The sequence below is a fragment of the Podarcis melisellensis genome (genome assembly GCF_964234715.1).
Source record: "Podarcis melisellensis genome assembly, chromosome: 8".
In the NCBI taxonomy this organism is placed as follows: Eukaryota; Metazoa; Chordata; class Lepidosauria; order Squamata; family Lacertidae; genus Podarcis; species Podarcis melisellensis.
Window position 1 is genome coordinate 54753728 of NC_138540.1, and position 27168 is coordinate 54780895.

The 27168-nt window shown below is 45.6% G+C and overlaps 1 protein-coding gene and 1 long non-coding RNA gene across 2 annotated transcripts in view; both read right to left on the reverse strand.

The window, feature by feature from the left end:
• Positions 1-6211, reverse strand: part of CHST8 (carbohydrate sulfotransferase 8) — a 243811-nt gene extending 237600 nt beyond the window's left edge. The window contains exon 1 of the mRNA XM_081922792.1: positions 5415-6211. The gene's annotated coding sequence lies outside the window, so the exon portion shown is untranslated. The remainder of the gene's footprint in view (positions 1-5414) is intronic.
• LOC309375410 lies at positions 790-3602 on the reverse strand. Its single transcript, XR_014170917.1, has 3 exons — positions 3543-3602; positions 2656-2724; positions 790-900 (listed from the first exon to the last, which is right to left on the reverse strand). It is a non-coding gene; the product is annotated as an uncharacterized lncRNA (long non-coding RNA).
• Positions 6212-27168: the final 20957 nt, after the last annotated feature.

The following is a 27168-nucleotide window of genomic DNA, read 5'->3' on the forward strand; positions in this document are numbered from 1 at the left end:
CTCCACGCTGCTTTTTCCAGCAGTGCAGGGCTTGAGTCTGACCACCACCTCAGCTGCCCAACAGCTGAGGAGGAGGCTGTGGAGAGGCTCCACGCAGCCTTGGCTCACCCCGCCCCCATGGGCAGCTCGCCCCGTGATGCACGCGCCACACCATGCACCCGAGCGGCTAGCTACGCTGCTGTCTCCACCTCCTGACACTACTGAACTACAGCTCCCATCCTCCTCCCTGACAATGGGCTGTGCTGGTTGTACTCTAACAACATATGCAGAGGGCTACATCGGTTGTCCCTGCTAGAGAAAAAGAGTACAGTGGTACCTCAGGTTACAGACGCTTCAGGTTACAGACTCTGCTTACCCAGAAATATTACCTCGGGTTAAGAACTTTGCTTCAGGATGAGAACAGAAATTGCGTGGAGGTGGTGCGGCAGCAGCAGGAGGCCCCATTAGCTAAAGTGGTGTCTCAGGTTAAGAACAATTTCAGGTTAAGAAAGGACCTCCAGAACGAATTAAGTTCTTAAACCAAGGTACCATTGTAGTATTTTTTTACATATAGAAAACTTTACAGTGTTTGAGTGAAGATGTTTTTAGGGTGAAAGAAAGGAAATGTCTGAGACAGAGCCACATTATTTGAACCATACTGGGCTTTCTAATAAATAAATACCGTATTTTTTGCACCATAACACTCACTTTTTTCCTCCTAAAAAGTAAGGGGAAATGTCTGTGCGTATTATGGAGGGAATGCCTACGGGTGGCATGCCTACGGATTTTATATTTTGCACCATCCTTTGGACACAACTGCTCTTGTTTTTGATGCTGGATCAGTGCAGCGCTCTCATCTTAGGTTGCAACAAAGCTATGCATCTGCTCTATTATCTGTGTCATGCACAAGCACTGTTCACGCTGGATAAAAGACAGGAGAGATGTCAAATGTACATAGTAGAATTAATTGGCATGACAAAATGAACAAACGAGACATAAGTGCGAGGGGCCCATGTAAACATGCAACTAGGGAGATTAGATGAGACAGAATCCACATGACTCAGGCTAGGAAGCTCTTAGGAGATGTTCAACTAACCCTAAGTATCAATTACAGAATTTCTCCACCAAGACACTTGAGGAACAAGCACCATCCTACTTTTTTGATTATCTGCTCAGTTTGCCCACTATCCATCTGCATCCCTGGATATCTCTAGGGAGAAAAACATCATGTTGATGAAATCAGTGCACCCTGATAGTAAACGATTGGATTTTTTTCTTTAATGAAATACAACAATATTTTTTATTCAAAACTGTGTGTGTATACCTTGACTCATGGAAATGAGTCAAAGCAAGTTACAGATACATTTTTGTTGTTGTTGTTGTTTAGTCGTTTAGTCGTGTCCGACTCTTCGTGACCCCATGGACCAGAGAACGCCAGGCACCTCTGTCCTCTACTGCCTCCCAGATACATTAGAAATGCTAAAACCAATTACAATAAGCACGATCAATAAAAGCCTCTAAAAACCCCACAGATCTAAAAAACAAAACTGATGTAACTTCATGCATCAGATGCAAGCGGGCTCTGGTGTACAAAGGGTAACACTGCAGTAATGCTCCCTTTTATGAGGCGAGCCTTTTCCATACACTTGAGCTGCCCCTCTGCATATTGAACATAGAGCTGAGGCAGGCTTCCCTGAGGGGTAGGCAGACATGTCCATTAGGACATCTCATTTTCTGTCTTCAGTTCAGTTTGCCCTGTTTCTGCATCTATTTGTTATATTCATTTTAAGCCTTCATAAAAATTCACCAGCATTTTAGGATTTGTCCGTTTTGATTCTTTCCATTTTTCATTCTTTTCCCCAATCTTAAATTCAGTTCTCCACATTTTGCAGCAGTTTGCAATTAAATCATCATCATCTCATGAAGATTCGTCAGGATTTAAGTGTGGGTTTTTCCTAATATAAACAGACAGGTGTATGTAATTTTGTCTAATGCACACATTTTTGCAGTGATTTCTTCCCGTAATCCATTGCCCATTATTCGTTATTTTTTTCACTAATTCATGCATTTTTGTGCGTACTTTTCACTACAATACACATTTTGGGGGACTGAAGAACTGCATTGTGAAGTTTAGAGGAGTGTGAGTTTCAAAGGATGGCTGCATTTTTTATTTTTTATTTCTGGAAGAGTGAATTAAGTAGGACTTTAACTTTTTGCCCATCCTTGCCTTACATGTGGTCACCAAAGAAACAGAAGAGCGCCCCAAATAAAAGCACTCAAGTTCCACTCACAAGAAATGCTGTGGTTAGGGCCAGCCTAGCCATCTTTTAGGGCGAAGGCTGCAATGGGTGAGGACATGGTGAGATAGCTGAAGGCAAGGACAGGAGTCTGAATGATGCAGCAAGACTGTTTTAAGTATGGGCTTTATGGGATGTGGGGGGGGGGATATTTCAGCTATACTCCAAGCTGCTAAAATTATTGGACCAACAATGCTTGTTGCTCCAACACCATGCCCTAACTTGTCAGTCTATCACAGCCTTCCTCAACCTGGTGTCCTCCAGCTGTTTTGGACTGAACACCAGTCCAGGACCCAGGAGACTAGGCGTCAAACCCCCACTCAGCCATGAAGCTCACTGGATGACTTTGAGCTAGTCACTCACTCTCAGCCTAACCTACCTCACAGGGTTGTTGTGGGGATTAACGGTAAGCAGGGAGAGCAAGAATTGTGTGTGCCGCCTTGAGTTCCTGGGAGGAAAAGGAGGGATATAGACTCAATTAAATAAATAAATACATTGCAACTCTTATCCGCTCCAGCAGCACACCCGGGCTGGACGCCGGGTACATTTTGCTCCACAATACCTTTCATAAATGTACCCAGATCATATAAAAAATTCTTACACTATTTTGTTCTCAAAAGAGACGATTTATGTGCTTTGAGCTTCCAGTGGTGAGATACATTCCTGAAATCAACCTGCTGAACTCTCCTCTAGTTAGCCAGTGGAAAGCGAGCTCCTTATGAAATGCACACACAAAATTTTTTGGAGTGTGGAGGCATCAAAAGGAGGGAACACTATAACCCTTTCCCCACCTCATCTCTTTTCCAAGTCTACATGCAGACCAAAGACATTGTTTGCACCCAAAGCAGAGAGGTGGGGGAAAGGGTTTGAGCAACCCTTCCCTCAACCCTTTCCTCTAAATTGCCCCATCCTAAAGCAACTTTTCTTGGAGGGAAAAAGGGAAGAAAGGTCAGCTGGGATTCAGGGACATGTATTTGCAAATAATGTGTATTGATTTAGGCCCATATTTTTCATGGGGGGGGGGAATCTACCTATAGGATAGGAGAGGCTGCAGTGTGCAAATACACATTCAGGGAAGTTACTTTAAAAGGAAGGATAAAGTCAGGTGAGGCTCCCCCCGCCCCCAAGTTCTCCCATGCCAGCCCTATGGAAATAAGTGAAAGCTATGCAAAAGCACTGTGCCCATCTCCCATTCATTTCCCTGGGTTTGGTGGAGATACAGCACCCATCCAGTTGTGCCCTGACCCCTTAAAAGTTCTGACATACCCCTTTTGCAAAAAGCATCTTACAGGAACCCAGATATTTTGAATCCTTGCATTGAAGCACGCTGTGAATTTCAAAAGGCTGACAGTTGCAATGTAATGTCTTATTCAGAATGGTTACAGGCTAGGAATGAAAAGCTCAGCCATGGAGATGGCATGTGTGCTGGGATACAGCTAGCTTTACTTCTAAGTAAATGCAGCTAGGATCCAGCTGTTAGCTGGCAGGTCCTATATATGCAAAGTAGCGGGATGAATCGGGGAAGAGCGCATGCTTCAAATCTTTACTCTCCATCAAGAATTCACTAGTTCAACCTTCCTCAACCTCCAGATGTCTGTAACTGCAGCTTCCAGTTAACAGGACAATGCTGCCTGGGGGCTGATGGGAGTTGTGGTTTCAAACATCTGGAGAGCACCAACTTGGGACCAGCCATCCTCATCTGCAGCATGGGGTTAATGACATTGACCTACCTAACAGGATTGTTGTAAGGATGACAAGATCACAGTCGCTGTACATTCTAAAGTGCAATACATAAATGCCATTACTTTGTCACATTTTTATTGTTCCTAATAAACTTTTGCCCCCATCTTTTCAACCCTTTCCACAACGAAGCAAAATAGCTACCTGTAATTATTATACAGGTGCCAAGTATCCTGTTGGTTGGACATAAGCACTTTTGAAGAGACCCTCCAAAATCTGTGTACTGGGGAGCATCAGAGTGCATTGCGTCCTCCCTTTGGGCGGTGGGAATGAATTTCCATCCTATGAGAAAACACTCCGGAATGGGAGCCTTCCCCTCAGACGCTGGATAGGAATATTCATCCAAGGCCTGGATATTTCCTGGAGACATCAAGGAACATCCCCATTTTACAGATTTTCGGGTTGCCGAACACCAGCTCCTCCCCACCACAGACTCGTGCACCCGGCAGGCATGGATCGGACCCTTCTGAGCTAGTGGCTCGGTACATCTCGAGATAAAGCGATCACCAACATTTATGGTCGCAAAGTCCCTGAGCATGCGTAGATGGCACTCTGACCTTCCCAGCTCCCGTTGCAAACTTTCTTTTCAAACAAATTCCTTGCCCCGTCCAGCTCCTTTCAACGCTTGGTGCAACCTGCCCTCACCCCGCACAGAACTTACGACAGAAATGCATGTAGGAAACACACACCTCCCGGCCCGGAGACACCCCCCCGGCACACACACAAACAAGCAAGGCGCCCAAGCGCAAAAAACGCCTTGCGCGCACTTCGCGCGGTTCTGCCTTCCAGCAAAAAATAGTTGCGCGAGGGAGCCGCGGGGCAGCCCTAGAAGCACAGGCGTTAGCTGCAGAAACTTCTCCCCGCCCGCCCCGCCGCGAGCCAAGAAGCCCCTGAGGGCAGGGAAGAAATAAGAAGAGGGAGAGGGTAAAGAAGAATCAAGCCTTTGGACTCGTACAGAGTTGCTCCCCCCACACCAAATCCCGGCGTCAGGTGGCGCGACTCGCTCCTAAGCATGAGTCCCGTTACCTCTCCTTTCCCGGCTGGATCTTACGTGTGGTTTACGCGGGAGTAAAACCCACGGGGCTCTTAACGCAACCTGCTGAATTCAAAAGGGCTTGCTCCCAAGTAAGTGGGTACCGGCTCGCAGCCTTATCCTGAGAGGAGAGAGAGAGAGAGAGAGAGAGAGAGAGAGAGAGAGAGAGAGAGAGAGAGAGAGAGAGAGAGAGAGAGAGAGAGAGAGAGAGAAGTATACCTCGTATAGGCAGGCTTGCGCGTCTGCCTGCCCGCCCGACTGCGCGCTTCCCGGAACCAAGATCCACGACACTCCGCGGTACTTGCCTCGAAGACCGCGTGCGCCTCCATGCACCCAAAGCCCCGCGACCCGGACCTGCCACTGACCTGAGCTGTGCGCCTCCGCTGTTCGCGCAAGCCCCGCGCTCAACCGCGCATCTCCGGCGAGCGCCCGGGCGTCTTCGCGGAGCAGCAGCAACAACCTGGTCTGGCTCCGTCGGGCAGCGCGTTGCTTTCCCTCCTCCTCCTCCTCCTCCTTGCCCGGCCTCCGGGTGCTCGGCGAGTGGGGAAACTCCGCGGGAGACCCGGGCGCGCATGGAACGGAGCGGAGCCCAAGCTGGGTTGGGCTGCCCGCCGTCCCTCCCTTCCTCGGCGCCGCCGCCGCCTCCTTTGCGCCCGCCCCGTCTCCTCCTCCTCCTGCTCTTGCTCCTTCTCCGCGGCTCCCGGCGAAGTGATGCTCCCCCCCGCCTGCAGGGCAGAACCGAGGCGAGGCTTCCTCCTCCCCCCTCTCCTCTTCGTCTCCGCCATAGCAACATGGTAGGAAAGCTGCCAAACCCGCCCCCCCCTCACCCAGAGAGAGGGAGGGGAAAGATAGGGCTGAAGCTGAGACCCACCTCCCCGCAAAAAAATACAAGCCCCTGCTTTTGGGATGCGGCTCGGTGTCCTCCGGGGCCCAGGATGGTTACGATGGTGCAGCACCGCGCCTGGAAAGCGACTTCCTTGCCTGCCTTCTTCATGCAAATCTGACGAAGGCAAGTCTGCACTCCCCACCCCGCTGCCCGACCGCCACCGCGCCCCTCCGAGGAGCAGGTGCGGAGAAATCCGCCGCGCAACGCGCCCCTCCGACGAACAGGGCACGCGGGGCAGCAGGCTTGTTCCCTGCGGGGAGAACCTCGGACAGCGCCCTGCTTGGGGGCGGGGAGCGGCGGGGAGAGATAGACGCAACATTTCCCCTCCTCTTCTAAAGTTTTGCACACACAAGAAGACGCTTGCACACACACTAGGTCTTGCTCAACCCAAAGTTGCCAAGAACTTAACTAGATGTTAGAAAGGGGCGTTAATTCCGGGGAGGGGTGCTGGGAGAAGTTAATATGCAGGCAAAGTTTGTCCTCTGAGTCCGTGTGACTCTATAAAGAGGCTTCATCTAGGCAGGTGCAAAGGAAACATCTGCCTGTATCCAGAAAGAGAGAGGGATTAACATACGGAGTGATGTGCAGATTCTATCTGTACATCTACATTTCAGTGTTTAGAGTGAAGCATCACACTCTCCAACGCACTGGCTACAGCAGGATCTAATGAATTTTGATCAAAAGAGGGAGGCTTGCTTATTACAAAAAAGATATTAACAGGGCTTGAACTGTTTTTATGTATTATGTGCCAGGGAAATTAACTTTGATCAAAGCGGGGTGGTTGTTTATTAAGAAAAAATACATTTAAAATGTGTGTGTGTGTGTGTGTAATGTAGTGTAGTCCCCACCCCCATCTCCCCTGGGACACAGTATATAAGAAACTACTGAATTATTAATTCCCCATAGAGGAAATTAATTTTGATGGGAGGTGGTATCATTTATATGTTGCTGGTTTTGTTTGTGTTCTGTTCTTTAAAAAAATAAAAATCTGTAGCCTTGCTTGCCTGGCTCACCACTCGGTTTCCGAATAAAATAACCCAGAATGCATTGATGGAAGAAACATTTTAAAATCCCAAGGAAGGCAATCCCAGGTGGATTTGCAGTTTGTTTCTGGTTACCTGGGCAGAAAAATATGTCTTTGCTGGGAGCAGAAAAACCTCAGCAAATGGGCTGTGCTTTATTCCAGACATAACTCTCCTCGCAATACCACCTCCCAGTTTAACGGTTAACTAAATTTTGATTTATTGTTATGAAACCAAATAAGGCTGGATCTGTCCCGGGGGGGGGGCGTGTTGGTGAGTAAGAGCCCAAAGGGCGGAGGCAAGACTAGCTGCCTTGAAAAGAAAAGGCAAAGGCAGCAGAAACAAAAGGAAGAGGCCAGATTTGTGGGGCTGAGAGAGAGATGGAAGGAGGCAAGTTGGAGGAAGCAAATTGAGAACGGGCAGCTCCTGTTGACAGACTTTCTTCTCCCTTTTACAGAAAAACAACTTCGCTTTCCAGGCAGTAAACTCACCAGCAGTGTAACTACATTGGATGCAGCCTTATACAGAGTCAGCCAGTATTGTCTGTAAGGACTGGCAGCAGCTTTCCAAGCTTTCAGACAAGGGTACTCCCAGTTGGAGATGCCAGGGACAGGACTTGGGCTCTTCTTCATGCGCAGCAGATGCTCTACCACTGAGCTACAGCCTTTCCCATAATAGGAACACAGCAGGCAAACCCACAGACCTACAGACAAACAGGGAAGGGCTGGCTGTGCACTGCCCTGGTCCTGGTCCTGGCTTGGTCCGCTCTCCCTGGGAACAAGTGTGTGTGTTTGCACTACAACAGTTGCTTGACCTGTGTGATATCTGCCTGCAGGTGTTTGTGCTGCTTGCAGTGTGTCTTGTTGTTTCTTGTTGGCTGAGTGAATGCAGCTGGGTTGGTGTGTGTGGACCAAGGCCTGCCTTACTATAACAGCCCCCAAGGGGACACCCCCAAAGGCTTTTTCGTTGGGGTAGTAGGATGCAGCTGAGCCCTGGGGGTTGTGAAATAATAATGACAGCAGCTACTTCTGACCATGAACAGAGCAACTTTCTCTCACCACCATCGAGTGGCTCCTGCCAGCCCCGAAAGTGTGGGGGCTAAGGGCAGGATCCAAGGTCAGCTGGGATGCCCCTCGCTGCAAATGAATAACCACGGACCCAGGCAGCAATGAAGGTGGAAGCAGCTGCTTTAGGTGCCAGCTTTAGGGTGGCATTTAGTGGGTAAGAATGGGCAGCATACAGAGCTTACCCATCAGTGAGCTCCCAGATTCCATTGGATCGTGACCCCTGCTAGCATGTGCAGGGAGAGGGATGGAGATGCTGATCACGAACCCTGTCTGACAAATTTTCATCTGGAAGTCTATTAAGTTCTGTAATGATTTCTCTTCCCACCTCCCTGCCCTGCCCCACCATCCTGCACTCAGTGAAGCTGATTGTTAGAAGATCCAGGACAGATGAACCAAAGTACTTTTCCACACAGTCCTGTTCCAAAATTCACTCCCACAATATTGCGTCAATGGCCACCAACTTGGATGATTTTAAAAGGGGCTTAGACACATTCACGTAGGAGGTGGAGGCAGAGACTCAATTGCTACTAGCCACTACAGCTGTGTTGTACTTCCACTGTTAGAGGCAATATGCCTCTGAATAATGCCAGTTAGTGGAGAACATGTCGCTGTGCTCTGGTCCTTCTTGTGGGCTTCCCATCTGGTTGGCCACTGTGAGAACAGGATGCTGGACTAGATGAGCCTTTAGCCTGACCTAACAGGGCTCTCCTTACGTTCTTATATAATGTCACTGGCAGATCATGTAAAGAAGAAGAAGAAAAAGCAGCCTCCTTGCCTTAACTGCAGCGTTTCATAGTCCTGATATTTCCATATCCTTTGCAGGTTGCATTGGGCAGGGACAGGTAGCAATGGAGAATTATAACCCAGTAGATAAGATGCACAAGCAAGTCTGTTCACACCAGAAGAATCATTTTGCAGTCCCCAATGCTACAGCATTACAGTGGTACCTCGGGTTACAGATGCTTCAGGTTACAGATTCCACTAACCCAGAAAGAGTACCTCAGGTTAAGAACTTTGCTTCAGCATGAGAACAGAAATCACATGGCAGCAACGTGGTGGCAGTGGGAGTCCCATTAGCTAAAGTGGTACTTCAGGTTAAGAACGGACCTCCGGAACGAATTAAGTTCTTAAACTGAGGTACCACTGTATAGGAATCTCACTGAGACAGACCTTTGGAGCACCTGCCTCCATATTGTCCACTGACTGGCAGCAGCTCTCCAGGGTTTCAAACTGGGGATGTTCCCACCCGACCTGGAGATGCTGGGGGTTGAACCTGGACCTTCTGCATGCAAAGCAGATGCTCTACCAAGGAGCTACAGCCCATCTCCTTTGCGTTCAACATGGCCTTGATGAAACAACAGACCTGTCACTTAACTGGTCTGTGGATTATGGAGGGTCCTATCAGTTTTTTCTGCAGGAGCTGCTTTAGGAAAACATGTCATAAAGTAAATAAGTTTGTTTAAAGGAGACTTTGATTCATGTCTCATCTTTAATACAAGGCCTCACACAATGAAATATGCCTTGTAGGATCAGTTCAGCTTGGAGCACATGGGCTGATTGCTCTCGGGATGCCAAATAAATGGATTATCTCTATCCTGCAGTGCATGTTACCGACAAAACCTGAGGTCACTCTACGCAACTGAACAGGTGCATCAAATACTTGTGGGCTGGGTGTTTTGGTACCTCTGCTCAGCCTGTGTGACAGAAAGTGAACATGGGGTTCCATATGTGCCCACCCACATTTAACTTTGCCACTGCAAAGCTGCTGAGAGAGGCATGGTCCGTGTGGCAGGGCATGCACGCCGAAGCAATCACATGACCTCTTTCTGTCACACGCACATTGGATGCCCCAACCAGCCAACACTGTGCAACATGGCTACATGAAGTGCCCATCAGCTTCTCCCACTGCAGCTGGGTCCCTGGCCTGTCATCCGTGCAGAAGCTGGCCCTGGTGCCACATTCTGCAGCTTCTGCATGTCAGGGGTCCCAGCAAAGGGATCTGACAGGAGCTGGCTGGTACCCAGGGTGCAGCTGCAATGAACTTGCTCTCCTGCACCATCCTTAGAACCTTGCTTGCCACTATAGATGGAAGGTACCTGCTGGGAACATATTGAACAGTAAAATATCTTCATTAGATTGCAGTATGCAACGTATTAATAATCTGCAATATATTTTCAAGCAGAAGGTCCCAGTTTCAATCCCCAAGGGAAGGGTTCCTCCAGGAAGGGTTGGAAGAGACTCCCTGTCTGAAATTCTGGAGAGCCACTGTCAGTCACTGACGATCCGGAATCAGTCTGTTTTTACATGAGTAGAGTGTGTCCTTTTATTTAAAATGCATCTCTGGATTATTTGTGGGAGCTGCCTGGTGTTTTGACATGAGTAGAATGTGTGCTTTTATTTAAAATGCACCCCTAGGTTATTTGTGGAGCATAGGGATTCGTTCATTTTTATTTTTATTTTTCAAAATATAGTCTGCCCCCCCCACAAGGTCTGAAGGACAGTAGACTGGCCCCCTGCTGAAAACGTTTGCTGAGCCCTGCCTTAGACAGTAGTCAGCCAGGTGAACAAATGGTCTGACTCGGTATAAGGCAGCTTCCTATATCCACATCCTATTAATAATCCACATTGATTTGATAGGAAATGGCATCTATGTGGCATGTGTGTATGCACTGATCATATTTTTCATTTATCACTCTGCTCAAATGTACTTCAGTGTAGTCTCCAAATTTTTAAAAATATTATCAACCCATGCAAAATCCAGTTAAAAACATTTCTAAAGCCACTACCACCCTGACATTTGTTTGTTAGCCTTGTATCATGCCCTTTTGTCAAGGAGCTTAGAGTGGCATTTTTAGCCTAACCACCAGCCAACCAGCCAGCCAGGGTAGGCCACAACATAGGAGTGGTGGCCATAGGAAGCTCCTTTATGAATATTCAGACCATTGGTCCATCCTGTAGCAGCTTTCAGAGTTGCATCAGTCTCCTGGTTTCCCTGCCACGCATGGTGCTGCCTGTTACTAAGAGAGATTGACTCCACTGCTGGTCCACACTCTGCCAAGCTCCCTGCTGCCTTGCCCCTCTCCCTGTTAGGAACTGACAGTGCCTCCTAGCATTGGGAAGCCAAGTGAGCAATGCTACCTTGCCTGTATTGCCCCACCAGCCGCTACTGCATCCCTCTAGCTCAGTATTGTCAACAATGATGGGCAGTGCCTCTCTGGGGCTTCAGAGAGGGATCTTTCCCAGGCCTACCTGGAGATATTCAGCTGTTGTTCCCCTTATTTATCCTCCCCCCAAGCTTGATTTTTCCCCTCCTTCCTCTTTGCCATTTTTAGTCTTGCTTCCCCTGTTGCCAGACCTAGCGGTAATTGTAGATCGATCACTACTTTGCTTCCTGATGACTTTCCCATCGTTCCACCACTGCTGTGTTTGCATTTGCTTCCATAAGGGATGCAGAAGAGAGTCTCCTTTAGGAGGAACTGAGAGCAGAGTGAGGTGGGATGCAGGGGACAGACAAACCAAAGGAGAACAGAATTATTATCAGATCACGTAATAAAACTGGCTGCTGTCCATAATCCTTTTAGTCTCGTCTAGCCCTATCAAAACCAATGGGACTTGCTTGGATTTAAGTGGACATTTTAATGCACGCACACCCAGTGCAAATCTTTTGTGGAGACAGGCGGAAGAATTATGCCATCATAACTTTGCAAAAGGACCACCGGGGAAATAAAAGAATGGTACGCTTGTCTGTCTCCCCTTGCAGAATTGGGGGGGAGGGGGATTTACATTGGGGGCCTCCTGGATCACTTCATCCTCATCTTCAAAGCAATCCTTTGGGGTTGCACATCAGCAAAGCAAAAACTATGCAAGATTCTAATCATGGATTTCTGGTTTTGGCTTGAAATAGGGAGAATGTGCTGAAGTAGCCCCCTCCTGCCACCACTGGATTCCCCAGGAGCAGCATTGCCTCCAAGGCAGCCCTCAGCAGTGATTCAGCTTCAGCCAGGGCTGGTGGTAGTCTGAAATATCTAGAGGGTACCAGGTTGGTGGAGGCTGATCCACAGAGAGGGCCTGGAAGCCTCAACATGTGCATAGGTGATCCACAAATGTGGTGCATCATTGAAACTGTGCTCAGAAGTCTTCTACGAGTTTCTGAGTACATCAAGTCCTCCTTTCTGCCCTTGATCTATAGCAACAGCTTTCATCTGAATGGGTGGACCTTTTTTTGTTTTTTTAAGAAATCCATTCCTGGCATGGGGAGCTGTTCTCCTGTTTCTCAGTGGGAGCTCTGCGTTGCTTTAGCAAAAAGTAAAAATGCATCTGAACTTCACACAGGGCAACTTTCAGGGCTGGCTAGAAATATTTTGATGCCTGAGGCAAAGGGCAAGATGGTGCCCCTTCCCATGCCACATACAGAAGCCAACTGAGCTATGGCAGTTGAATCTGACTGTAGACACGGTGGAAGGATCGCAACCTACAGGACAAGCCGTCTAAGCATACATAGCACTGCCCTCCTGCAGAGGCAATGTGCTTCTGAATACCAGTTGCTGGTAATAATAGAATCACAGACTTGGCAGGTACCCCACATGGTCCAACCCCTTGCAATGCAGGAACTCCAGCTAAAGAATCCTTGTCAGATGGCCATCCAAACTCTATTTAAAAACGCCTCCGAATCTCCTACTTAGTCCACACTACCTGAGGGTGGATAGGGGGGCAGACAATGTGTTGAAGATGGGTGCTACCACCCCCAGTTGCCTGCTTGATTGATCCAGTGGATTGAAGGAAGCCTTTCTCATCCCCTCTCTTTTGGTGGAGGTCCTTCAAGACTTCTTCCTCTAAAGGGTGGGGGGAAGATTTCTCCCATCATAGGGACAGGAATGGCACTGACCCAAGTGGTTACCTACATATTGCAGTCAACATAAAAGGATCTGCCAGCACAAGAATGGGGAGCCTGTGGCCCTCCAGATGTTGTTGGACTACAGTCCCCATCCTATCTGAGACCATTGGGCTGATGCAAGTTGGAATTCAGCAGCATCTGAACAGACACAGGTGTCCCATGCATATGCAAGGATTAGGAAATACTGAGAGACAAAATCATTAAAATATTTTTTTTCCTCTGTAAGGGCCAGGAAGATGCTATTTGGTGGTGACATCCATATTCTTGGGGCAGTTTTTTTCTTCATGCATGGTACATGTAAAACTAACCATAACCTCTTTTTTATGAATAGTGGAAACGTTTGTCTTATCTTGCGTCTATATTCACCTTTGGAAAAGAGTGGAGAGGAAAAAAGAGGCACATAGTGCCTCTCTTCATCACCTTCACCCACCACATCTGAAACCCACCAATAGCAGATAAGTGTGGCTCTTTATTTTAATTGGGGGAAAGACAAAAACGTGGTTGGTTCTTCATTAAATTAATAAATATTAAAATACCCATTCATCTGACATAACACTTAATAAAACATTAGGCACTCAGAAATGCACAGAAAAGGGATAATATGTCAAAACAAAATCTGAAACCCAAGAACGCAGTGCTGGAACAGAAAAGGCTTGGATTCCTCTGGATCTGATAACTAAGCTTGAAATATTGATAGGACGCAACCTCCTGCCCACTCCTATTTAATGCAGGGGAAATGCTCAGACAGAAACTGAGGAGTGGAATGTAATCATTAGTCTCAAGGGCTTCTGTAGCATCCTGCATCTCCTTTTAAGCAGACAGAATTTCATTTAATTCCCTCCTGCTCTTCTGATCGCGCTCATGTTAAAAGTTGCCATTTGGAGCCTCATCCGTGTAATGCTCCCACAAAGAAAGATATGAAGAAGGGGGTGGGAAACCCTGCAAGGACTTCATCCATCAAGACCAAAACTTAAGAACATATATCCCAGTTTTTGAAGAGTTAGGCCCAAAGGAGAGGTGCTTGAAGTGGTAGCCACCCTTAGGCAGGCAACGAAGTTCTGTAACAACTGGTTCAGCTGCACTAGGCACTGCAGGGGGAGCCACAACAATGCTGTAGAACAGAGCGCAAGAGGTAGAGGCACGCTGAATTTTAGCGTCACATAGGACGCCACTGAATTTGGAGTGCCCAAAGTTCACCACCGATGGTGTCCAAGTTGGAACAGCAGTGGCCAAGCAGCTGAGAGAACCAGTGGTCCATGGGAAGGTGCCACAGGTCCATCTAGCTCAGCATCAACATCTACACCAGCCTCCACTGACCTGCTACTCTCCAGCTTTCTGGACTCCCAACACCCATCAAGCCCAGTCAGTGCAGGAAACCCAGATGGCTTTCTCTGGTGCAGCCATACAGTGCTGACTTCGCTGTCACCTAGTGTGAAGATGGTGTCTCCCCTTCGCATTAACAACCCGGCACAGTCAGCTTGATATTTACTGTCTTTATCACATATGTACAAGAAACAGCTACAGTTCAGAATTATGCGTCCGAACCCATTGAATCAGATTCAGGGAGTGGCTTCCTTTGATTCCTGCGCCAACAATGTAGGCATGGGAATTGCGTGAGAAGTCTTTGATCCTTATGTTTCATTTCCCTCCTTGTCTGTGCTGAGTCTGAGCTCCCTTACTGAGCCTCTGGGCAGTTGAAGGGCTCTGCAGCATCCCTGAGCCCTTCCTCCTCCTGGCTAATCTCTGCCCTCTCTTCTGCTTCCTCTATCTCTGGGGGGTTGAAGGGCTTCACAGCACCCCCAAGCCCCTGCTCCGCCTCTTCTGTCACTTGTTCCTCCGAATTCTCCTTGACGCCTAGTCCACAAGAAGAGCTCTGCTGGATCAGGCCAACAGCCCATCTAGTCCAACATTGTGTTCTCACAGTGGCCAACCAGATGCCCCAAAAGGAGGCCCACAAGCTACAGCAGAAGCAGACAATAGTCTGAAGGGAGCTGAAGGTGTAAAGGTAAAGGGACCCCTGACCATTAGGTCCAGTTGTGACCAATTCTGGGGTTGCGGCGGTCATCTCGCTTTATTGGCCGAAGGAGCCAATGCACAGCTACCAGGTCATGTGGCCAGCATGACTAAGCCGCTTCTGGCGAACCAGAGCAGCGCACGTAAACGCCGTTTACCTTCCCGCCGGAGGGGTACCTATTTATCTACTTGCACTTTGACGTGCTTTCGAACTGCTAGGTTGGCAGGAGCTGGGACCAAGCAAAGGGAGCTCACCCTGTCACAGGGATTCGAACCACCAACCTTCTGATTGGCAAGTCCTAGGCTCTGTGGTTTAACCCACAGCACCACCTGCATCCCCAAGCTGAAGGTGTAGTAGATGGAATAATCTTTTTGTCAATGGGGCATTGATCCATTCGGGCAATGGCCCATGACCCTTGGATTCCCTCCAACCCTACAATTCTTTGATTCTAGGGCCGCTGCCCTAAATTGCATTTTCCACTTTCAGAACATAAAATGCAATACATCTAACTTTGTTAGCAGCTAGCACATACAATCATACTTCTGATGAAGTTAGCAAGTAAACTTTTCAAACAATAATTTCCAAATATACCCAGTATTAGAGATGGAGCTGCAAGCTTTGCACCCTGAGGAACCTAAACATATTTTTGCCAGTTGGCTGGTGGGGGGGAAATAAAATAAAATTTGAAAATAGAAACAAAGTGAAACAAAGGGAAAGGTTAATGGGCTTAGAAATAACAGGTTCTTACAAAGCCAGATAGAGAATAAACTCCACATGCCAGGGGGTGGGGGGGAGGGGAGCTTGGAAGTAAATAGACATTGCCCACCTGAAGTCCTGTGCCCATTTCTGGACACCACACCATAGGAAGGATATTGTCTGGACTGTGTCCAAAGGAGTGCAACAAAGATTGAGGAAAGATTGTTAGAGCCGGGTGTGCTCAGCCTGGACACGGCTGTTTTTGCATCTGTCTTTGACTAGCAAGATACAAGGCACATCCCTGTGCATGGGCTAACTTTCTCAGGGGGAACTGAGGCAAATCCTGGTGATGAGAAATGAAGTTCTAGGGCTTAGAAACAAAATAATAACCAATAAATTGCAGGGTTCAGGTGGCATCCACCTGAGAGTTCTTAAAGATCTCAAATGTGAAATTGCTGGTCTAGTACAAAAAAGATGCAACTTTCCCCTAAGATCAGTCTATGTACCTAAGGACTGTAAAGAAGATAATGTAACACCAGTTATTAAAAGAGGAATCCAGAGGGGCACTTGGGAACTACGTCAATTAGTTTAATGTCTGGATAGCTTTAAAAGAGGATTAGACAATTTCATGGAAAATAAGGCTCTCCCACTAGCCAGAGCTGGGCCAACCATGAGCCTCGGTGAGGCAACACAGGGGCATCATATCCCAGTGTAAGTTTTTATCCCCCTCTCCTTGGTGATGTAGATCTTTACTTACCCCTTTATCCTGGTGAGGATGGAGGTGCTATTTTGTTGTTCACCTCTGGTGCCAAACTGCCTTGAGCTGGCCCTCCTACTCTCCATGATAGCTATGTTTCACCTCCGCTATTGGAACAAGTATGCCTCTGGATGCCGGTCAATGAAAATCACAAGTGTGGAGAGTGCTACTGAGCTCTGGTCCTTCTTTCAGGCTTCCTATAGACATTAGGATGGTCACTATTAGAACAGGATGATGGACCACATAGATGGGCCACTGTCCTGGTTCAGCCGCTTCTTCTTATGTTCTCTAATGCTATGGTTCTATTACAAATGGGAAAATAGACTATATTTCACAACACACTCACACATACACACACCTGATGTGTGACAAATGTAGAAAGAAATGAATCATGTTGGCGCTGCTATTCATCTTCCCTGGATTGTCAAACTGTTTCACTCAGCCACAAAAATAAATGCCAGTTTGGTTTGCTTATTCCCCTGAGTCTGACTAAAAGAAGGCAGGAAAGAAAGATGTTATCTCTCTGTGCTGCGGGAGTTCAGACTATGAATTCCCATAGTTTGGAAAGCCTTGCCCCATTACAAGATGAACCTTGGAGACACACATGCATCCTGATGTAAAGGATGCTGCAGTTGCAGATCCTGCATAGAACACAAGGCTGGAATAGTTGACTTCCATGGTCCTTCCCACGTCTGTGATGGAGGAGCAGATTGCCTAGTCCTATGGCAATCCATGTCACTTCATGTTCATCTCCAGGAACCTTTTATAATATGTGAAAGAAGTCTGATGACACAAATAGCCTCTGTTACAGGCATTTGGTATGTCACTTCCACCTTCCTCTTTCCTTGGAATATTCAGGTTACAAGGACAGTTGGAAGGTAAAGGAGTTGGTGTTTTTCTCCCCCACATCTCTATGTTATTACATCAGCAGTTCTGTGTCACTCATAATAATCTGACAGGAAGAAATGTAATGAAATGCGAAGGGTGTGCAAGGTAAAAATAAAAAAGTGCCTTTCAGCAGCATCTCAGACACAGGCCGTTAATGGCCATTTGTAGCAGAAACCTTCCCAATAAGGGGAGAAGAGCTGTTGTTTCGGCCTGAACTGGCCGTGTTTCTGTCCTAAGCACTAGAGCAGCTTTCCCTAACATGGTGCCTGTTCTGCTGTTCTGGCACTTGGAGCTCACAGGGGAAGTGGAAGCAAGAAACAGGTCAAGCAGGTCAAGTCTGGTGAGACAAGAAGGTCGAGGCAAGTTTCTCTAAGCAGGTCAGGACCCTGGACAGCTCCCCATGGCCCTGTTGGCTGAGCTTTGAAAAGAGTTGTCTGGGCAAAGAGCTAAGGCTGAGGTCATCAGTGGGGTGACCTTGGATGCAATGGTACCCTTGGGAATCCTGAAGCATCTGACACACACACACACACACACACACACCCCATCATCATGAGGTGCCCCCTTCAAAATAACAGAGCAAAAGGAGGAAGTTTGAAGAGTGACCCTCTTTAGAATCATAGAATTTTAGAGTTGGAAGGGACTATGAGGGTCATATAGTCCAGGGGTGGCCAGCTCCCAAAAGACTGTGATCTACTCACAGTTAAAAACTGGCAGTGATCTACTGTAGGCCTGAGCAGGCCGGGTAGTCCTCTTATATACCTGCTGGGATTGACAAGGCATCTGACCCTCACCTGAATCTCATAGCTCTCCTGTAGCTGCCTGTGATTAGTTATCATTAACTCTTGGGGGAAATAATTAGCATCACACATCATGTGCATGGAAGTTGCTGAACCAATTAACCATCTAGAAGGATCACTGTTACTAGCACCAGTTTTCCTATAACTTGATATTCCTGGATAGTTTTGATGAACTGCTAAAGTAATTGTAGTTTTCTTTCTGTTGCCACCCTGGAAGTTTTCTTTACTAGTGCCACTTTGTTTTGTACGATTCCTTGCAAATGAAGGTGTTAAATGTTCGGAAAAAGTAAGAAGCCCAAGGCAGTATAAGTTCCTCAACTAAGTTTATTCAACATTTGTCAGTGATAACAGCTCACTCATAGGAACATGAGAACCAAACTGACTGGATAACACAATAATGAACCCGAGCATGAACTGACCGTTGACAGTTGAAAATGCATGTGCTTACTTGCCATTAGAACGTTTGTCTACCAATGCTTATATGATTGGTTAGAACACGGCTTGTAACAAAATGTGTTAAACCCAATACATAACACTCCTCCCCCAACTTCCTAACAAAAGGAACAAACATAGTCATCAAGGTGTGCCAGCCTTTTCCACTCCCGCTGGGACCGTCGTGGTTCCTGTGCCCAAGTGGGTGACCCAGGAGGTTCCTCCGGTACCCACGGTCTGAGTGGGGCGGTCAGCAAGGCCAGCTCTGAAGGGGTCACTGACGATGGAGCCACTGAGGATTCCAGCCTGAAGTCGCCCTGCTGGGGTAACTCAGTCACCATCAACCCATCTGGTTTCCACCCTGGTCTGGGCACAGAATCTCCCGAAGTACCCATTTCTCTGTCCTCTGGTTCCCCTTGAAGTTCCATGTTCGGAGGTGCCCTGACTCTGATCTGGTGGAGATGTCTCTTCCAAACCAGTCCCCCCTCCAACCCTATGCTCGTAGGAAACCGGACCTGTACAGCGGACCCATCCCCATCCGGGCCCATAGTTTGGACGTACACAGTGTCCCCGGGGTGCATACGATCAAGGAGGGTAGTGAGCCTCCTCCCCATAAGCTCCGGCCAGTCACTGCACTTGGGGTGATGTGTTGAGCCAATAAGAACTGGAGAGTCCAGTCTCCATGCACTATGCACCTAAGTGCATCTTTGGTAGTAAGGACCATGCATTAAGCTTGGCTGTTAGTGGCTGGGTGAAAAGGAGCGGAATGAATGTGGCGTATTCCATTCTTGGTTACAAATTCTTTGAATTCTGCCAAAGTGCTGTGGTGCGGTCTTGAGCCTCTGGCAGCCAGCGGAAGCTCATCGATCCCACCTTCGTTGCCCATGTTAAATGTTCAGAAAAAGTCAGAAGCCCAAGGCAGTATAAGTTCCTGAACTACCGGTATGCAGTCAAACCAGGACCCTAAAACTAGAACCAAATTGTCATGTCACATTGTACTTTCATTACAAATTATAGTTTGCACAAAGCAGCACTCAGGATTCAAACAACAAGGCAGCTATTCTTTGCTTCAAATTTGATCTGGAAACTTGGCGCATATGAACCAGAGACTCATCACAAGTACATCCTCATAACGACATTCATTATTACATCTGAATTCAGCCACTGTGCTTCAGTTTAGCAATCTTCTAAATTCACCAAATAATGTTGCTTTTGCTATTTCCCTCCATACTGCTCAGGTGCCTAGTAAAGTGTCTTTCCCTTCCAAAGGGCAGCTGTATTCAGCTCAGCCACCCTATTCCTATGTCATCACCAACTTTGCTCAATGGCACACTTTGAAGGAGCACAGGAGCAGGAAGAACCAAAGGGTCGCTCTGTCCAGTTTCCTCTACCAAAGGTGAGCAAGACTCTTTGATCAACTGAGATACAGTGCTAGATAGATGCTCCTGGTTTTGGAACAATGACATTTCTCTTTTAGTATAACAAAACAAAACAAACAAACAAAAAACCCTTATGGAACTGAACTGAATGTCTCACCCATTTTGCAGTTTAGTGCGCGCACACTGAAATAAAAGCTGGACTGAGATCTTCCCTGCTACCCAGGTTTCCTGAAAATATTCTCCCCCTTTTTTTAAAAAAAGGGTCAGTTCTCTAATACTTTGGGAAGTGGGAGGGGATTTATCTGAAATGTTCATAAGAGGGTTTCCACTTACTTTACTGTGTCTGGAGAGAGCTTTGCACAGCTGTGGACAGCAGGGGGCCTTGTTTAAAAGTTAAAAAGCAAGAAGCAAATGGAAAACCCCAGGGTTCTCCAAAAAAAGGTAAAGTAAGCAAGCAACCCACTTCCAAAAGTTCAAGAGGGGATATTCCTGCCTCTGTGTGATCTGCCACTGCCACTCACCCAACCAATGGTTGAAAAGGAAGTGTTTGAAATGTTCGGCGCAGCTGAAGATTGTCTTTCCAGTCTGAATAATTATTTCTACTGTGGAACTGCGTTGAATCCCCATGAACAAGATGCCAGGTCATGTCACCTCTTCCTTTCTTTTTCTCTAAACTAAAAAGTCCCAAATAATGTAACCTTTCCTCATGTTGGCTGTCTATTTGTGAACATTTTTCAACTCTACAATATTTTCTTTGAAGTTAAGCAATCACCCAGACTCTGAGGTTGAGAGACCAATGGTGCAATGAACCAGAAACCCCCAAGCCCAAGATGCCAGAGGCCTCGAAGAACAAGAAGCCAGACTTTGGTAATATGGTGCCCTGAGCAAGGGCATAGTTTGCACCCTCTTGCCATATTTCCTATTTTCAAATAATTCCTTTTGGTATAGTTGCTTTTATGGATCTTCTTATTAGGTACGCATCTAAATATAGGTTGTTTTGTTGTTGTTGTTTTGCACTGGAATGCCAATATTAGTGAAAATGAATATTACTTTGCAAAAATATGTATATTAGACAAAATTGCATACAGATGTGTATATTAGGAGAAATTTGCACTAAAATCCTGATGAATCTGAATGGCACACTAGATACATGGATAGACAGACAGACAGCCTGGAAATGTGGAGAATTGAAATGAAGATGGGGGAGGAAATTGGAAACAGAGAAACCAAAAACTGACCGGTTTACCCAAGAAAGGAGTGGGTCAGGACCTCTCACCAGATTTCAGGATGCCTCTTTATGTCAGCCTGGATAGCTCAGTTGGTTAGAGCATGGTGCTGATAATGCCAAGGCTGCAAGTTCGATCCCTGTATGGGACAGCTGCCTATTCATGCATTGCAAGGAGTTGGACTAGATGATCCTCAGGGTCCCTTCCAACCCTACGATTCTATGAGTCTATGATTCTTGGCTTTGCTTCCCATGTGAGGCTCCAAAAACAGTATATGCTAAGCATTGGACAGGTCACAGTATAGGGCTCTGAGATGCATTCAGCTTGGTGCATCACAAATTGTGGGGGCCTGATCTGTAGCACCCACTGCTAGTGAACACGAAGTGACAAAAGGGTGGTCTGCCATGCTTGAGGTCATTGAACCTCAAGCTCTGGAACAAGCAGAGATGTGTTGCTGCCCATGTCATCTCTCTCAATGCAGCCATCCACTCTCAGAGTGCAGGCCTTTTGCACTGATAACACCGTTGCATCAAATATTGATAGGAACCGCATTTCAATAAGAACAGAAGTCTCTGATTCATAGAGGGAGAAATGCCTGCACAGTCACCTTTCACAGACTTGCCAGAACAAAATGAACTGATTTATTTTTTTTAATGTCATAGAAGTCTGTTCTCTCTGGGAAAACTGTATTTCATTAGAGAATATCATTCTTCTGAATGGAAATCAGCACACCAAGAAGAGGCAGGCAACAGATTGTAGGAATTGCAAGGGGGTGTGGGGGGAACATTTTAATTAATCTCACCCAAGCAAGCCTATGGGAGATGTGTTTCTCTCCCTCTCCACCCACCCCACACACCATATTCTTCAATGATTCTTCACATTTCCCATGGTTCCCGTGCTTTGTGTGCGCAAGATGGCAAAGACTTGCGCTCTCAGTTGCTCCATCCCCACCAGAAGCTTCCATGTTTCCTTTCATAGGAACAGGAAAGATGCAAGAAGGAAAGTAACGTCAGAGTGTTTTTAAAAAACACAAAAAATCAATAAGTATTAGATATCTGGAAATGCCTTTCCCTGGAAATAATATTGCACAGAGGGAGTACAGTTTTAAAGATTCTCTTACATCTGTGGAATCATTCCATTTCATCTCTGCATGCTGGTTTCACAAGTAGTGGGGAAATGTCAGGCTCTGGGCATGAAAACAAAATTCTTTGGCAGGGGGCAGAATACTGGCTGCCTCGTGAGAGGGTGGATCTTACTTACTTACTTACTTTTACTTACTTGTTTTCTATACCACTCTTCATCTGAGGATCACAGGGAAGTTTACAATACAACCCCACCACCATCACCATATTAAAAGACCGTAGATAGTTTCATTAGCCAAAGGATCAATATGGAGAACAGGCTCTCACATCTGTCTACAGGACATTTGGCTCTTCAGCTAGTGATTTAATGTTCTGCTCACATGCCCTGCCTAGAAGAACAAGGATGCTTCCAATCGGTTGCTGTGCATGGTACAGGAAAGTTTCTCTGTTTGGTGTAGCGTATGCACCTGCACAAGGCTTGACAGACGTTGCCTTCTAGTAATCCTTGCAACAAGCCTGTGATGTAAGTAGGTTAGCATTATGATTGCCATACTACAGGTGAGAGGCAGAGAGAGTGGTTGTCTCTGGCTCCCTAGCGAATACATTAGCGTAGACTCTTTTGAACAAGTGACTGCAGTCTTTTAGTCACTTTCCCAGCTGTTGCCACTGTGGTGCCTTCCAGATGTTGCTGGACTTGCAGTTTCTACCCATCCCAGCCACCATGGCCAGTGGTCAGGGATAAGGAGGGTTGTAGTCCTTGAGCTCCTTGGGGAATAGATTAGATGTTTCTAATTAAAAAAACCAAACCTGTGATGAATAAATCGAGTCCTCCTGACTTTGCCTGAATAGCAGCTGGACCACCTGCCTGCTTGGTGCCAGGTTGATGTGTGAAGCATCCTGAAAATTAACAACACCCCAATATTTCACAAACGAAGAGACCTTAACCTTCCCATTTTTATTCATTTCTTTGATGCCAGGATTCAAAAGACCCATTTTTTAAAAATGTAACAACAATAATAATAATGTATTATTATTATTATTATTATTATTATTATTATTATTATTATTTCTACTCCACACTTTTATTCACTGAGCATTCAGAGCTACTTAGGAGGGAGAAAAACAAACAAAAATTAGAATGGAACACACAATATCACAAAAAACACAGATTAAAGCCATCAAAAACAACAGCGGAATAGTAAATTAGCATATGCAAATTTGATGCAAATAAGCCCCCTTTTGGGAGGAAGGTACATTCCCCCCCCTTCTCAGCTGCCATAGGTTTATAATGTGTGTGTGTGTGTGTGTGTGTGTGTGTGTGTGTGTGTGTGTATACATATATATATATATATATATATATATATATATATATATATATATATATATATATATATATGTTTTCGTAGATTTTCACGGGTACAGGAATGCAGGTTTTGGTGTCCTCGGGTGTCTTCCCGTGTAAAAGTTGGGGTGTCTACATCTGGAGGCGGCCCGGCACCACAGCTTCCGGAAAAGGAAGATAAATTAGATACCCAACTGTGATACCCAAGAAGTAGACCGGGATGTCTCTACAGCTTCTCAGCTGGAATATAAATGGCGGGAATTCTCCAGAAAAACGCAGAAAAGTATTTCATATTTTGAAAAAAGAACAATTGGACATTATTTGCCTGCAAGAAACACATGTGACAAGACTCCATAGAAAAGTGCTAATTAATAAAAGGTTAGGCCAAGAATTTATTTCATCGGATAAAGTTAAGAAAAGAGGAGTGGTGATCTATGCAAAGGAGAACTTGTCCCCAAAATTTGTATTTAAAGACGAACAGGGCAGAATTTTGGCAATTGAAATCCAGACACAAGGAGAAAAGTTTTTAATTCTAGGAATCTACGCCCCAAATGATGGAAAATCGGAATTTTTTAAGAAGCTGCATGAGATTATGCTGGACTATTTGGACTATAACAACATTATCATGTTGGGAGATATGAACGGTGTCGCCTCAGTGAATATGGATAAGTCACAAAGTGCTAATATAACGAAAGATGGCAGACTTCCAAAAACCTTTTTTGAAATGACTGACAATTTGGATTTGATCGACATATGGAGGATCAAGAACCCTCTAGGGAAAGAAGGAACTTTCTTTTCTGAGGCCCATATGACATGGACGCGAATCGACCAAATATGGATAACTAGAGGGCTGGCACCTAAGACCAGAAAAGTGGAAATCTGCCCAAAAACCTGCTCCGACCACAACGCCTTGAGAATGGAATTGAGACTAAATACAACCGGATCGTTCAGATGGAGAATGAATGACGCCTTGCTAAGAGATCAGGAGATTGTTAAGAAGGCCCAAAAAGTTTTAAAGGACTATTTTGAAATAAACTTAAAGACAAATGTGGAAAAAAGAATAATCTGGGACGCAAGCAAAGCAGTGATAAGAGGGTTTCTAATACAACAGAACACGATTAAAAAAAGACTCTGGAATGAAAAGAAGGAGAAGATCTTGGAGAAAATAAGAGAAGGAGAGAGAAAACTGAGATCCAGGCCTAAATCAAAGGAAGTATTGAGAGAAGTGAAGTTTTTCCAGGCACAATATTCGAAACTGATAAATCAAGAGGTGGAATGGAAAATTAAACAAATGAAACAAAGATCCTTTGAATCTGCAAACAAATGTGGAAAATTGTTAGCCTGGCAGCTGAAAAAGAGACAAAAACTTAACACAGTTACAAATCTAGAGATTGAAGGGAGAATGGTTCAGAAACCCGATGAAATTAGAAGGTCCTTCCAGAGATATTTCAAAGAACTCTATTCTCAAAGGCCACAAAAAAGCTCAGAGGTGGACCAATTTGTTATAACTAATGGATTACAAAAAATACCCCAGGAAATGAGAGCAACCCTGAACTGTAATATCACAACCCAAGAAATTGAATGCGCCATTCAGAACCTCCAACTGGGCAAATCTCCGGGACCTGATGGGCTTACTTCCAAATATTATAAGGTACTGAAGGACTCATTGACACAACCATTGCTGGAAGTTTGCAACCAGATTATGGAGGGGAGGAAGGCACCGGAAACGTGGAAAGAAGCCTTCATCACGTTGATCCCAAAACTAGAATCTGAAAAAACTCAACTTAAAAACTACCGTCCTATCTCACTCCTAAATGTGGATTATAAAATTTTTGCAGACATTTTGGCAAGTAGGTTTAAGAAAGTCTTAAATGAAGTGATTCATAAGGACCAAGCAGGCTTTCTCCCTGGTAGGCATTTATTTGACAACACAAGAAACATCATTGACATTTTGGAGTTTTTACAGATTAATTCAAACACAAGAGCGGTGTTGATTTTTATTGATGCGGAGAAGGCCTTTGACAACATTTCTTGGCTGTTTATGAAGAAAAATTTGGAAAGGATGGGAGTAGGGCGGGGGTTTGAAAATGGAATAGAAGCAATTTATTCAGAACAAAAGGCCAAATTGATAGTAAACAACGTGGTGACAGAGGAGTTTAAAATTGAAAAAGGGACACGACAGGGGTGCCCTCTATCTCCTCTGTTGTTTATTTCAGTCCTGGAGGTGCTACTGAACATGATTAGAAATGACCGGTTGACACAGGGAATTGTGGTCGGAGAGAAACAATATAAACTGAAAGCTTTCGCAGACGACTTGGTATTAACATTACAGGAGCCAGCCTCTAGTACTAAAAGAGCGTTAGAATTAATTTCTGATTTTGGTCGGGTGGCGGGATTCAAGCTGAATAAACAAAAAACTAAAGTTTTAGCAAAAAATTTGACAACTACTGAAATAGAGGAGTTCAGAAAAGAAACAGAACTAAATGTGGTTAAAAAAGTAAAGTACCTAGGGGTGCACTTGACCTCCAAAAATTTGAATTTATTTAAGGACAACTATGAGAAATGTTGGTCAGAGATAAAAAGAGATCTGGAAACATGGTCAAGACTAAAACTTTCCTTGTTGGGCAGAATAGCTGCTATAAAGATGAATGTATTGCCGAAAATGCTATTTTTGTTTCAGTCCCTCCAGATCGTGGATAAGGTGGAATGTTTTGGAAAATGGCAGAGGGATTTATCTAAATTTGTCTGGCAGGGCAAAAAGCCCCGAATAAAGTTTAAAATACTAACAGATGCGAAAGAAAGAGGGGGGTTTGCCCTGCCGGACTTGAGGTTATATTATGAAGCTGCAGCCCTCTGCTGGTTGAAGGATTGGATCCTATTGGAGAACACCGACGTCCTTGACCTGGAGGGATTTGATAATGCTTTTGGGTGGCATGCATATTTGTGGTATGACAAGGTTAAAGTTCATAAATTGTTCAAAAACCATATTGTCAGAAGGGCAATTTTCATGGTCTGGTCAAAATACAAAGACTTATTGGAGAGTAAAACTCCGAGGTGGCTCTCACCGATGGAGGCCAAAGCACGTAAAAGACTCAATATGGAGGCCCACTGGCCTAAATATTGGGAAATAATTGAAAAAATTGGAGATAAATGGAGGTTACAGAGTATGGAAAAGTTAAAAAACAAGGTGCGAGATTGGTTGCATTATGCTCAAATCCAGGAAGTTTTTAAAGCAGACAAAAAAGTGGGTTTTCAGGAGGAAAAATCGAAACTAGAAACAGAGTTGCTTGAGCCAAAATCCAAGCTAATTTCGAGAATGTATAACTTGCTGCTTAAATGGAACACACAGGATGAGATTGTCAAATCCTCTATGATAAAGTGGGCACAGGACTTGGGGCATAACATTATGTTTGAAGACTGGGAAAGGTTATGGAACACCGGAATGAAATTCACGGCATGTACTGCCTTGAAGGAAAACATTATGAAAATGATATACCGGTGGTACATGACCCCAGTCAAGCTTGCAAAGATATATCACCTGTCCGATAATAAATGTTGGAAATGTAAGGAAGAGGAAGGGACATTTTTACACCTCTGGTGGACCTGCCCGAAAGTGAAGGCCTTCTGGGAAATGATA